The sequence below is a fragment of the Lygodium microphyllum genome, chromosome 7 (assembly GCF_053477565.2).
Source record: "Lygodium microphyllum isolate KBCC chromosome 7, Lygodium_microphyllum_v1.1.10, whole genome shotgun sequence".
NCBI lineage: Eukaryota > Viridiplantae > Streptophyta > Polypodiopsida > Schizaeales > Lygodiaceae > Lygodium > Lygodium microphyllum.
In genome coordinates, this window is record NC_141141.1 from 99,775,401 (window position 1) to 99,790,018 (window position 14,618).

The following is a 14,618-nucleotide window of genomic DNA, read 5'->3' on the forward strand; positions in this document are numbered from 1 at the left end:
GTGTGGCTGCCTTGTTTCTAGCACTGTGTAACAGTAAATGACAATCCCAAATCAATCAATATTTCAGGCCAAAATCATGGCATAATCATGTGCATACATTCCCAAGACATTCGGGCATCAAGTAGACCGCATACAGGCATCAAATAGCACAACCGGAATGGAATGTAAGCAACAAATGCTAATGCCAATGTTGCTGCCCTGTTTTCAGCCTGTTATGATAGTTTATGGCAGTCCCAAATCTGAAGAAAGCACCCCCGAATGATCAAGACCAATTCCCAAAGGTTGAATGACATCAAACATGAAGTCTAATAGCCCTCTTGATCAAGGTAGAGAGCAAGAAGTAATGGCCAAGTGTGGAGCTGAAGTAGACGAGTGCTAACAGCCTGAAAAAAAATGGTGCAATCTGCCCTGTTGGTGTTGAACTTGTTGCTACTCCACATGGGCTGAAAGGGGGGTAATGGGGGGCTCAAGAAGGGCTTATCAAAGGCCTATGACAAGCCTCTTTGAGCCTTGATAGGTGTAAGGCACAATATGAGGGGAATAAGCTTCAAGGGTTTGAAGCCATGGTTGCCCTTGCTATTTGCAACCTATACACTGAAATAAAACCTTGAAAGAATGATCAAATACCTCAGTACCAATGCCTTGAAGGTGCCTCAATAGGCCGGGAAGGTGCTCGGGAAGCCGAGGAGTGACGGGAACTCGGGGAGATCGGTTATGGCTGCCGGGATGGAGATCCAATGCGTGAAGGGAGTCGATGCGAAGGTAGAGAAGCACCGAGTCGAGCTCGAGCAAGAGAAAGCCAAGCTTTGATACCAGTTGAAAGGTGAGAAGGATCAAAGCTTGCACACGAGCTATGGCGGGAGAGCAAGAGCAAGAAAGAGAGAGACAAGAAATGGGAACTCCAACAGTCACAATGTGTGACCAGGCCTTCCTTTATTTACTAGTCACTAAAAAATGAATGTAAAGAATAAAGTGACGTGATGGGCGTCCGCCACCTGCAGTGTGCAGTGGCGGGTACTGTCAGTGTAGTAATACACGGGGCAGCATGGCGGAGGCGCCTTTACCCCAACAAGGTGAACAGCCTCATGGACCTTGGTCAATGAGCACAAGCTTTTAGACTTTGTTTAGGAGACAAAGGATAGACATGGTTTACTAGCCTAGACAATACCGAATGGAATAACTTTAATAACCTCAAGAGTCTCTTCATCAAGAGGTTTTCCGAAGTAGGATACTCTGACAACCTCATCATCAAGTTGATGAATGTCATCCAAAAGGATAAGGAGGATATCTAAGACTATGTTACCCATGTGCAGAGTCTCTTTAAGAGAATCCCAGCAGTGGAATAACCTAACGAATGAGCAGTTTCCACTATATTTATGAACGAAATTTGAAGTAAGGAGTTGTACAAGGCCTTGGTTTGAGCAACTCAAACGTGCAAAGGGACATGCTAGCTAGGGTCTTTGAAGAAGCCATATGTGTGGATAACCTGCTCAAGGAGAGAAGCTCTAGAACCATGATGCGAGATGGCACTGCTGGTAGATTCTCAGAGAAAGCTACAACCATTGGTGAGAGGTCCAACCCAGAGCACACAAGACAAGGGAAAGGGCATCGACCAAAGGTAAAGGAGTTGGTGTACATGAAGCTAGAGTTGGCCAAGCTTCAAGAGATAATGAGGAGGCCCACACAACCTCACGTGTAGTGTGTGCATTGTGGAGAAAATTGTGAGAAAACATGGATCTAGAGCATGGCAGGAGCTATGGAGGATGGAAGATGAAGACAAGACTCATGAGAACATAGACACAGACAAGACCAACTATCACACAAGTGAATTAGGTTTCAATATTGAGACTTGAACTCATAAACACATTCTTGTGTATAAGGACAATGACACTGACACTTGATTGAAAGGACAATAGCATTACATTGAAAAATGAACCAAGTACATGTCTTTATAGCTTTCTAGCTTGTCCCACTCTCCTCACTGTGCTTATGGGATACGAGGCACCTCATCCTGCAGCATACATCATTTGTCTATTTCTCAACACCCCCCCTCAAATGATGAATCTCTACCCTTGCTGGCTTTTGCCCCCTCTACATACAAAGATGGACCAGGAGACTAGCTCTGTGGCAGCCTAGTCAAGTTGCTTCATCTTCATCAATATTCTTTTTAAGAGTTGCAAGCTGGGTTTTTAAGAAAACATGACTTGACCTTTAGAAATTCAAACCGAACTTCAAAAGCAAAAAAGAACACATAAAGTGAACTTATGCTTGAGGAAAATTTTTATGGAATTCGCACTTGGAATGTGTGGATTGCTTGTTCTTAATCTTTTTCTTTCCATGAAAAAGGTACTCTCAAATGAGCTAATTGTGAGCTGTTGTGCCATAATAGGAACTCCAGATGGCAGGACAACTTCAGTTCTCAGACGAAGAGCACAATAGGTACTAATTGGCCCTAAGACACAAGTCTATAGCTAGCTAAAATACTACAACATCAGCAATTTGGAAGAGCTGGTGAACAAGGCATGGTGAAGAAAATAGTCAATCAATGCAATCTCTATAGATACATAGAGAAGTTTGGCTAGAAATTTGACCATGGTAAATGAGTTCTTGAGAACTTTCGACACAAGAAAGAACAGTGGTACAGTGACTGTCAGGCAAGGAGGCTCACCCTAAAGGATAGAAGTTGTACTTAGCCCTAAAATAGTGAAGAAGGCATTAGGATTAACAAACACATAGGGAAAGAGACCAAAGAGGGATGTTTACGACATGTTGAAGATGTTGAAGACAAAGGTGCATACCAATAATGGGATTAGTTTAGCAAACATCCATAACCCCACCATCCAGTTACAGGAAAAGATTGTGCACGCTCTTTTCTCTAGTCATCACCGATAGAGCACCCTCATGGCCTGAATCCCAGTGGGGTGATTCTTGAAAGCATCGTAGCAAGGGCCCTAGAAATGAATCTGAATGCCAGCATCGAAATCATCCATGATAGGGTTTGGAGGGGTGCTGACGGCCATCATCCAAGAAGCCATGGGGGAGATGGAAAGGGAAGAAGAAGTAGAGAAGACTCCGGAGAGATCTCTATTCAAGAGCGGCATCTCTCCCCGATCACAAAAAGCCCATCAACTTCTCAAAAGTGAGAAATGTGGAAGACAAAGAAGCTAGCAAGCCACAAAAATAAAAGAAGAGCGAGCTGCAAGGAAGGAAGGAGCTCAACCCCAAGCACAACAACAATAGAAGGATTCTAGTGAAAGTTCCATTGGTTAGCAAGGTAGGGAGGGTTTGATCCCATCGAGCCAGGGGAAGAAAGGAAAATGTGTGCTGAAAATATTGGGAAAAAAGAAGAAAACTAAACAAGAGAGGACAAAGCCCTAGCTTTCGTGCTATAGAGAGGAAATCAAGGAAGTTAGAGGAGGAACGAAAGAAGAAGCAGGAAGAAGAGGAGGAACTCCTATGAAAGGCAAAAGAAGAGCCCAAAAGGACGGAGAAAGAATGAAGGAAGAAGCAATAAGAGAAGAAGGAAAGACTAAGGAGAGAAGAGGTTGAGATGGCTCTCGCCATTAGGCTATCGATTGAGCAACCCCTGCGTAGAAGAATTGGCTAGGAGGAGCCTAGAAGGCGTGCCTAGAACCAACTCCACAATAGTAGAAGCGGCTCAAGGACCTACAGTGGAAGGCAAAGGGAATGCCCCATTAGACCTACCCAAGCCTGCTTGTCATGGTTGCCACGACTACCACCACCCAAGAAACCACAGATGCAACAGTGAAGCAAAGCAACATGATGGCTTGGGTACAGTACCTAGTCAACATGGTGCAAGAACTTGGTCCAACACCACCCAATGGAGGAGCCCTAGTGCTAGCTATAAAGAGTCCTACAATTGTGGACACAGAATCAAGAAGATACCCAAAGAAGGCCAAGGTAGAAGCCTCAACTATGTCTATACCATGGACCATGCCAGGGTTGATATAGTACGATGAATATGTCCAAAACTCCTGGGTCAACTAGAAAGTCTGAAAGAAGAGAGGATGGTACTAGTGGCAGATTTGGAAATAGAAAGGGAAATGTCCTCAGCTTACCAACTTGAAAAAACACACCAAATAGCCACCTAGCAAAGGTACATAAGCGACCCCGTGAGGAAGGAGTTGGAAGCCAAGAAGAGACTAGAAGGGATGATGAAGGAGAAGGATGTAAAAGAGCCCCATGGTGAGGAAAGAGGAGAATAGATGATGCTAGAGGAGGACTTTTTGGTCCTCTTGCAACAAAAGAAGGAGATGCAATAATACCTCAACCAGTTGAAGAAGATCAGAGATGAGCTCGCTATGGACATGGAAAGAGTAAGGACCCAAGCCTATGCAAAGTACCAAAAGGAGAAATGACAAAAGGAACAATTGCTTAAGGAGATACATGAGGATAAGGAATAGAGAGATGAAGTGTTGTCCAAAAAGCTGATAAAGGTGGAAAACCAACTCTAGGTGGCCCTCCCAGAGCGAGAATGACTAGCAAAGTAGATGAACCTCCTCAAATAATAGAAAGAGGAGATGCTTAGAATCTAGAAAGAGCAAGAACAAATGGTCATGATGTTGTCTCAATGCTAGAATTAGGGTGTCATAAGGATGGAGGAAAAGGCCATGGTTTGGGAGAAAAAGATTGCTTGAAGACTCAGAGACCTTGTTGAACACCTTGCATTGGTAGAAAGAAAATGAATCATGGTACTGGCAAGGGTGGAAAAACTAGAGGCAGATCTTGAAGTCCAACAACAAGCCTTCCTAAAAACGGTTATGCATGTGACCCAAGTCAAGGGTGAGGATACAATAGAAGGGTTAAGGAGGAAGGTGAAACTTACAGGACAAGCCTTGAGATATGGTCTCCATGAAAAGGCACCAAAAGAGAGCACTAGCCTAAGCATGCAATAGCAACGACAATACCTAAAGTAGGCTAGGATCTAGCTGAAGGATTTGGAAGAATTAGGATTTGGAGAGCTAGAACAATAAGCCTAATCATCCACTATAGCCCCAATGGAACCACCAAGAGAAGAAGGGCTAGACTTCGAGTGGGGCCAAGACAAAGAAGAGCAACCATGAGAGCCTAGCCCAGCACAAATAGAAGAGCAAGGTGAGGAAGCCACCCCTGAGAAGATTGTGGAAAGGAAGCACAGATGGAGCTCGCATGAAGGAGACTCCAAGCAAAGCCACAGCAAGTTTCTAAGGTCGAGATTATCCCGCATACAGAGGAATGGTATCTAGTACACGAACTGGGTCCTCAAGTGTACACACACCATGTATTGCACTCTGAGGTAGACACACCCCCAAGTAGCACACTTCATTTTCCTTTTCAAGCACATTCGATACCTCGCAATCAACCACTAACATTGGAGGCCCCATCAACCACTCAATCTCTCCTCGGCTTTTGCAACCTTTCATCCATCTTTTTATGTTTCTTATCCACGGTCAATCTCTCCAAATCCCCATCATCAACCCACATGGAAAATCTTCAACCACATGAGCCCTCACCAATAAGTGCCATGGGACTAGCACTTAGTTAGGAGGGGGTAATATTAACCCCGTTGCAAAGAAAGTGAAAAGAAAAAAAAAGAAAATCAAAAAGATGCAGGACAAAGAGGAAAAGGGCGGCCCAATGGAAAAGCAAGAGAAAAAGGGCCAAAAGCGCAAGAAGCAAACTTAAAAGATCAAGGGAAGTGCAAAAGAGGAAAGGCACATTTTAAATATAAAAGTGCACCCCTAAATCCTTGTAAAAGAGTGCCAGGCTCCCTCCTGTGCAATTTTTAAATGTAGATAGGCATGGATAAAAGAACAATGTAAATTGGAAGGGAATAGGGAAAGATGACCCAGGCTAAAATGGTCGATTGTGTAAAAAAGGGATGGGCACCCAAGAGGAGTAGGGCATGTATAAAAAGAAAAAGGTGAATGAAGAAGCTTATTCTTGTGTGTAGCCAAAACTAGCTCTCTTCTTCTTCCTCTTGCTTGTGCTTGTGCTTGTGCTTGAGAGAGGAAGTATGAGGGAGTACGTGAGTGAGTGTATGAAGGTGAGAAACTGTGGTGGAGAAGCTCTCCATCTTCTTGATGCCAGGAGGCATATTTCACGGTGGATTCCGTGCCACGGTGGATTCCGTGAGGTTTTACGGTGGATTCCGTAAACTTTGATGACCGGGGCTCATACACAAAGTGGATTCTTTGTGCGAGAAGTTGATGGGGATGCCTGTCCTTTTCGAGCATTTCATTAATTTAGTGTGTACATGGGTGATTCCATAGCGGGTGATTCCGTAAAATGCATATTAAATTAATAAAATTTTATGAGTTTAGAGTGGGCACTCGTAATAAATTAAGGTTAGGATTTATTTCTAACTAGTTGATTTATTTATGTAGCTGAAGACTGCTAGGTATTCACTTTTGTCGGTTTAATTGTACTATTTTACTAACGATTATGAATGCTTCAGTTGATGTGTAGAGATAGCAACAGTGGCGGAGGAAAGCATTGGAGTCTAGCGAGTATTCGACCTATGGATTATATTTTGATAGGCACCACACCTATATTTTGTTATGTCTATTGAGGCATCGATTATTTATCATTATTTTGTATGCGCCTATGCGCACGGATATGTTATTTCTATTTGGACATTGTATTGGGGGTGCTAGACTCTTTGGGCACCATCCATTAGCTTTATTCTTATTTTTTTAAAAGCAAACTCAAAAGCTAAAAGCTTGATATATTTTTGTGAATTGGGCTATTATTGAGCATGAAGATGGAATATACATAAAATACATGCTTTGTGAAGCGCTCACACAAGGCATGGAGGGAGATTGAACCCAATTGGTCTCTTGCTCTTGTCGTTCATGCTTTTTACATTGTAATTTGTGCAAAAAGTAGAGTTCATTGTTCTTAGGGACCTTCCAGGATTCACTACGTGAGCATACAACGACCGATCTGCGCACCAGTGGTATCAGAGCTGAGCTGAGATCAAGAGCTTCCAATCGCTACCCATCTCGTGCAAAGGCGGAGCTCCTGGAACAATCGGGCTCTACGGTCAATCTCATCGCGAACCGTCGATACAGGCAAACTTCTGGAGATCAAGAACCCCTGTTTCTGTCATTAGATCGCGAAGGACTGGGCTGTACAGGCGGAGGACCACTCATTTATCTCCATCATCAAGTCGTCAAACAGAGAGAGATAAGCTCATAACCTCCATATCTAATTCTTTTCAAAAGCTTAGTATTAAAGTTTAAAAGCTTTAGGAAGATTGAGAAGCTTCAAAATTCGTCAACGAGCTCTCGAAGTATGTCCGATTTTTCCGCGTGGCGGAAAAAACGCCCCCCCCCCCCCCCCCCCCCGCCTCACGGATTTGATGTTTTTTTTAATCATAAGCTTCCCTCTCCAAAGCTTAATCAATTAAGCTTAATCACGCTAAGCTTAACTCTGCAAGTCAACAACTCCAGGTCCCGCACCTCAGAAATCAAGTTCCGCAAGTAATCTATGATCAAGTTCTGCAAGTTCACTAAGTCGGCTAAGTTCTGCAAGTCTGCAACTCTGCAAGTCACCTAAGTCTGCAACTCTGCAAGTCACACTAGTCAACTGGAGTCAGAACTGACTTGTGCTTAAAACTCCTAGAGGGGTTGTTCCTGTGCAGAAACTCCGAACTGCAAAGTTGTTCGTTGGAAGGTATTCTACCCATACGCAGGTTTGCTGAAGCATTTTCAGCATACAAAGAAGGAAAAATCACAGATTTTCTGAAGATTGAAAAAGAAATACCCAAAAACACATAAGCCTTGTAACCCCGAATTTGAGCTACGCTCATCCCACTAACCTGATTTTGAGTGAGAAAGGTCTTTTGAGTTTTACAGGATGACGGAACCACATATGGATGATCTTATGGCTGAAGACGACCTACCTGAGCCTACGATGGAGCAAAAGCTGGACTTAATCATGATGCAATTGGAAGAAGAACGAAGGGCTAGGCAAGCATTGCAAGCGCAATTGGCAAAATTACAAAGAGCGTCTACCGACAAAGAAGACCCTCAAGCTGAAGATTTGATTCAACGTACCATCGACGCCACCCTTGAAGCTCAAACCATTCGCAAGGAATCAAAGATAAGTAAACAAAGTTTCAAATTTCATACTTTCAATGGAATATGAGAAGGAAAGACTGTTCTAGCATTCATTAGTCAGTTTGATGACTATTTCCATGAGGAAACCTATGCAGAAAAAGATAAAATCAAGTGTGTTACTAATCATTTGGTAGACAGAGCATCACTTTGGTGGACTGTAGTACGCAAGAGCATAGAATGTCCTGCTACTTGGGAAGATTTCAAGAAGAAGTTCATGCAGAATTTCCTTCCACCGCAATTTCATGAGAAAGCTATCAAGCAATGGAATCTACTTCAACAACGGGATCGTGAGACTATACCTCAGTATACAGAGTGTTTTTGGAATGCACTCCTCCAGCTACGCATGCTTGAAGACGTACCAGAGACGACACATAAGCGGAAGTATATGTCTAGACTCCTTGGGCATTACTACGCTGAAGTTAACATGTTCAAGCCTGCTACTCTTGAAGACGCCATTTCACTAGCTCACGACACTGAAGATAAGCTACGTGGTAGAGACAGACGACCACAGCAATTCCAAGCCAATGGTAGTAATGGATTTAAACAATTCAATTCCAATTTTAGAAGATTTAATCCAGGTCGTTTCTCTTCATCATCTTTCCGCAAGAACTGGGCTAAACCCCCAATGTCAATCCAAATCCTAAGCCTATTCCACAGCCAAATCCAAATGTACCTAGACTTCCTGCCATTGCAAATAATGTAACCAAAGCCAAGCCAATAGTATGCTATAAATGCCACCAGCCTGGACATCTAGCAGCAAATTGTCATTCAAAGAAGCCACCAGCTCATATCAACTATCTTGGAGCCATGGACGAAGACGAACATGAGGATATGCCTAATTTCACTGAAGATGAGGACGTCACTACTACTACTTCCGATACTTTACCAGGTATGCCTACTCCACATTCTTTATTAACTATGAAATGTTTGGTGCATGGAAAGGAAAAGACTATTTTGCATGATGACGGTAGTACTCATGATTTTATTTCAGCAAAATTGGTAAAGGAATTGAAATTACAGACTGTACCTACGCATTATCGCATAAAAGCTGCATTTTTAGGCACTAGGTATAATGGTACAAGAAGTGCAAGACTTAGAAATTCAAATTGGTTCATACATTGAAAGAAGAAATTTCTTAGTTGTTCCATTACAGTCGAATGACATTATTTTAGGTATGCCTTGGCGTCACCAGCATAACCCAGATATAGATTATTCCACACACACAATGAATATTAATTTTCAAGGAAAATCTATTATCTTATATGGTATGCATGCATCTCATTTCTTTCCACTGCTTTCGCATACTCAAGCTAAACGTGCATTACGCAAGAGTAGTAAATCCTATCTCATTTGGGTGAATGAATTGCAAGTAAAGGAAAGTCATATGCACCCTAGGCATAAGGAATTTCTTGCATATTTTAAGGACTGTTTTGCAGAAGACAGAAGACCTACCACCAGGTTTACCTCCTTCACGTCCAGAAGACCATAAGATAGATTTGATCCCTGGCACACAACCACCTTGTAAAGCACCATATACGCATAACCAGATAGAGCAAAAAGGAATCCAGAGTCAAGTTGAGGAATTACTAAATAGAGGTTTGATTAGACCTAGCAGTTCTCCATTCGGTGCACCTGTATTATTAGTCAAGAAAAAGAATAATACCTATCGTATGTGCATTGACTATCGAGCTTTAAATAAGATCACTGTAAAGAATAGGTATCCCATTCCTAGAGTTGATGACCTTATGGACAAACCGCAAGGATCTTCTATATTTAGTAAAATTGACCTTAAGTCTGGTTATCATCAGGTGAGGCTAGATAAGTCTGACATATTCAAGACTGCATTCAGAACACAGTTTGGTCATTATGAATTTTTGGTCATGCCATTCGGATTGACTAATGCACCTGCTACCTTTAGTAGAATGATGAACCGTATCTTTTTGAAATATCAATATTGTGTAATTGTTTTCTTTGATGATATTTTGGTATTTAGTCAAAATGAGAAAGAACATTATGAGCATTTGTCATTAGTTTTTCAATTATTGAAAGAAAATCAACTGTATGCAAATCCTGAAAAGAGTGAATTCTTTAAGACAGAAATTGAGTATTTAGGTCATATTGTATCATCTGATGGAATTAAAGTTGATCCTAAGAAAATTGATGCAATATTGAATTGGCATGTTCCTAAAAACGTGCATGAGTTACGCTCATTCCTTGGTCTTGCTAGTTTCTATAGGAAGTTTGTACGTAATTTTTCATTACTTGCTTTACCATTAACCAAACTTCTAAAGAAAGGAATTGTCTATCAATGGACCAAAAATCAACAGAAATCCTTTGACTTACTGAAACATGCATTAACCAATGCCCCTGTTTTACAGTTGCCTAACTTTAATAGACCATTCTTTCTAGTAGTGACTGATGCTAGTGGATCAAGAATAGGAGCTGTACTTATGCAAGACAATCATCCTATAGCATATTCTAGTTGTAAGCTGAAACCCTCTGAGCTGAAATATTCCACATATGACAAAGAGCTATTAGCAGTTGTACAAGCATTAAGACAATGGAAACACTACTTAATGGGTTCAGAATTTATGATAAAGACCGATCAGCAAAGTATTAGACATTTACTTAGCCAACCTCAAATTTATGACTGCCATATCAAATGGGCTTCCTTTATTCAAAGTTTTCATCCTATCATTCAATACCAACCTGGAAAAGAAAATGTAGTGGCTGATGCATTGAGTAGAAGACCTGCCATTCATAATATTTCTGTCATATCTCTTGATTCTTTGATTGCTATGAAAGATACATATCACCAGGATATTACATTAGTTCAAAATAATTTCATTCCTATTGATTCATTGTCATATAATGATGGATCTATGTTTTATGAAAAGAGACTATGTGTTACCATTCCATTCCGATCTTTTGTTTTGAATGAAATTCATTGTCCCCCATATCAAGGTCATAGAGGTATTATATCTACATTACGTATGTTAACTGAAGATTTTTATTGGCCGCATATGGATGCTGATGTATCTAACTTTGTTTCTAAATGTTTGATTTGTCAAAGAGTTAAGAGATATCATGGTAAACAGTATGGATTACTTATGCCTTTGTCTATTCCATCTAAACCTTGGGAACAAATTTCTATGGATTTTATTACTGGTTTACCAAATACTAAATCTAACCATGATATGATTTGGACAGTTGTAGATAGATTTAGTAAACAAGCATATTTCATTCCATGTAAGAAAACTTTAACAGCATCACAAGCAGCACAGTTGTTTTTGAAAATTGTTTTTACTAACCATGGATTGCCAAAAGTTATCATTTCAGATCGTGATTCTAGATTTTGTAACAATTTTTGGATTACCCTGTTTGCTAACCTAGGCACAAAGATTGATTTCTCATCTGCATTTCATCCAGAAACTAATGGACAAACAGAAGCCACAAACAACACCATTCTAGATCTTTTACGTGCATATACTATCTCTAAACCTCAGACATGGGACACTCATTTGCATTTATTACAGTTTGCATATAACAATACACCGCACACATCTACAAAGAAAGCACCGTTTGAAGTCATTTATGGATATAGATTATCTACACCTGTTGCATCTTTGTCTAATAGAATTCACAGTGCTGATGATATTGCTAGTATGCATAACAATATATTTGATGAAGTTAAAGATATGATTGCTAAAGCCCAACAATCATATACCAAACAAGCCAATAAGAAAAGACAAGCCATGAATTTCAAAGTTGATGATTATGTTTGGCTGAGAATAGAAAAACGTAGACTGCAAAGTGTAGATAGACATCCAGTTGTCAAATTAGCTCCCAGATTCTATGGACCATTTAGAATCATTCATAAAATTAATGATAATGCATTCAAGTTAGAATTACCATCTCATTGGAAAATTCACAATACATTTCACATTAGTTTATTGAGACCATTTAGAGGCCAATTACCGGTACACCCTATTTCTGAAAACCCACCTTTATTAGAGGAAGAGACTGAAATACTTGAACCAGAAGCTATTATAGACACTGACTTTATGACCACTAGAACTGGCCGAAGGTATTCTAGATATCTAGTTAAATTTAAGAACCATCCTGTAGAGGAAGCACAATGGATGCACGCTAGAGACTTAAATGCTTTCCCCACTCTGTTAGCTCCACATTGAGCTAATAGCAATTGAGGTCAATTGCTATCCCACCCCGGGGGTATGATGCCAGGAGGCATATTTCACGGTGGATTCCGTGCCACGGTGGATTCCGTGAGGTTTTATGGTGGATTCTGTAAACTTTGATGACCGGGGCTCATACACAAAGTGGATTCTTTGTGCGAGAAGTTGATGGGGACGCCTGTCCTTTTCGGGCGTTTCATTAATTTAGTGTGTACATGGGTGATTCCATAGCGGGTGATTCCGTAAAATGCATATTAAATTAATAAACGTTTATGAGTTTAGAGTGCGTACTCGTAATAAATTAAGGTTAGGATTTATTTCTAACCAGTTGATTTATTTATGTAGCTGAAGACTGCTAGGTATTCACTTTTGTCGATTTAATTGTATTATTTTACTAACGATTGTGAATGCTTCAGTTGATGTGTAGAGATAGCAACAGTGGCGGAGGAAAGCATTGGAGTCTAGCGAGTATTCGACCTATGGATTATATTTTGATAGGCGCCACGCCTATATTTTATTATGTCTATTGAGGCATCGATTATTTATCATTATTTTGTATGCACCTATGCGCATGGATATGTTATTTCTATTTGGACATTGTATTGGGCGTGCTAGACTCTTTGGGCACCGTCCATTAGCTTTATTCTTATTTTTGTAAAAGCAAACTCAAAAGCTAAAAGCTTGATATATTTTTGTAAATTGGGCTATTATTGAGCATGAAGATGGAATATACATAAAATACATGCTTTGTGAAGCACTCACACAAGGCATGGGGGGAGATTGAACCCAATTGGTCTCTTGCTCTTGTCGTTCATGCTTTTTACATTGTAATTTGTGCAAAAAGTAGAGTTCATTGTTCTTGGGGACCTTCCAGGATTCACTACGTGAGCATACAGCGACCGATCTGCGCACCACTTCTCCTCTCTTCTTCTTCTCTTCCCTTCTCTTCTCTTGTCTCTCACACCTGGCAATGGAGCTTGGAGTTTGAGGAGATCAATCTTGCTTGAGCTTGCACCTTGGATTGTAGAGCTACCGGAGAGCTTGTGGGAGGAGGCAACTTGATTAAGCATAAAGGTAAGCTCACTACACTCATAAGTGTGAGGGTGTGCACGGCTATGTGAGAGGTAGCCATTGCACTTCGCTTGAAATGCTTGAAACAATAACCAGTCCATGGGTCTTGGTAGTTGAGAGAGAGCTCCCACATTAGCACCTCTATACTCAACCTCCTTTATGCTTGATAAAGCAACTGTAGGTTGTTTTTTGCTACTCCATGTAACTAGTACACTACCAAGGGAAAATATGAAGTGATTGATGGCACATAAAGACTCTTTGTCTGGCCATCATGTAAGGAAAAGGAAACCTTTCCAATGCATGAAATTGGGTCACATGAATCATCACCCATCTGTGCATAACCTAGATTTTGTAAATCTTGTATCTCTCCAAACCATTCAGTATGATTGGTCATATTATTAGATGCTCCTAAATCGACATACCATATATCATCATGTGTCCCCTTTCCTATAAACAGTAATCTTTCACAACAAGTATACAATAATACACTAAGTAGCCTTTTTCACTAAATTGCTCAATAATATATGTAATCTACAACCTCTTGTTGCAGATAAAACTTGTGTTTTCTTCTTGGAAAACACCTCAAAACTTACAAATTTAAAATATATAACTAGTGCATCGACTTTCGATCAATACGGCCACCAAAATCACAGTAAATCCTAAAACTGATGTCTATAACCTTATGAGTCTAAAATGGGGCCCAAAATGGCCTCAAATGGCCAAAAAAACAACAACAGAGCCCCATATAGTCTTCTTGCAAAAGACACAGTGCTCTATTTGCACACCAAATCTCACAACAATCTGAGATTTTCACTCTGCCCTACTTTTGGTACCTCCACAAGCACTATCCAAGAGAAAGAATGGAAGAATGGGAGAGCTTCTCACTTGTTGCTTTCTTTCTCAAATATTTGCTTCTTCTCCTTCACTTTAGCCTTCTAAACTTGCCTCTTTCAATTATGCCACTCTAATATCATGTCATAAATCACGTGGTGGGGGGATCTGCTTGAGTTGCTACATTGAACACACATTGTACACATAAGAGGAAACTCGCTCAAGAACACAAGAAGAAAGATGGATGCTAAAACATTTTCTTGTTATTTTTCCTTCTTCTTCTTTTTCCACATGTAATACAATGTACACAAAGTATAAATAAGATCCAACATAAAGGATAGTGGGCTACTAAGTCAAACAATGCATAATTGCCTATACTAATCAACTAGCACTATAA

At 40.6% G+C, this 14,618-nt stretch overlaps 1 pseudogene; it reads left to right on the forward strand.

The window, feature by feature from the left end:
* Positions 1–1,513: 1,513 nt before the first annotated feature.
* Positions 1,514–14,618, forward strand: part of LOC148033758 (pyruvate kinase isozyme A, chloroplastic pseudogene) — a 45,875-nt pseudogene continuing 32,770 nt past the window's right edge.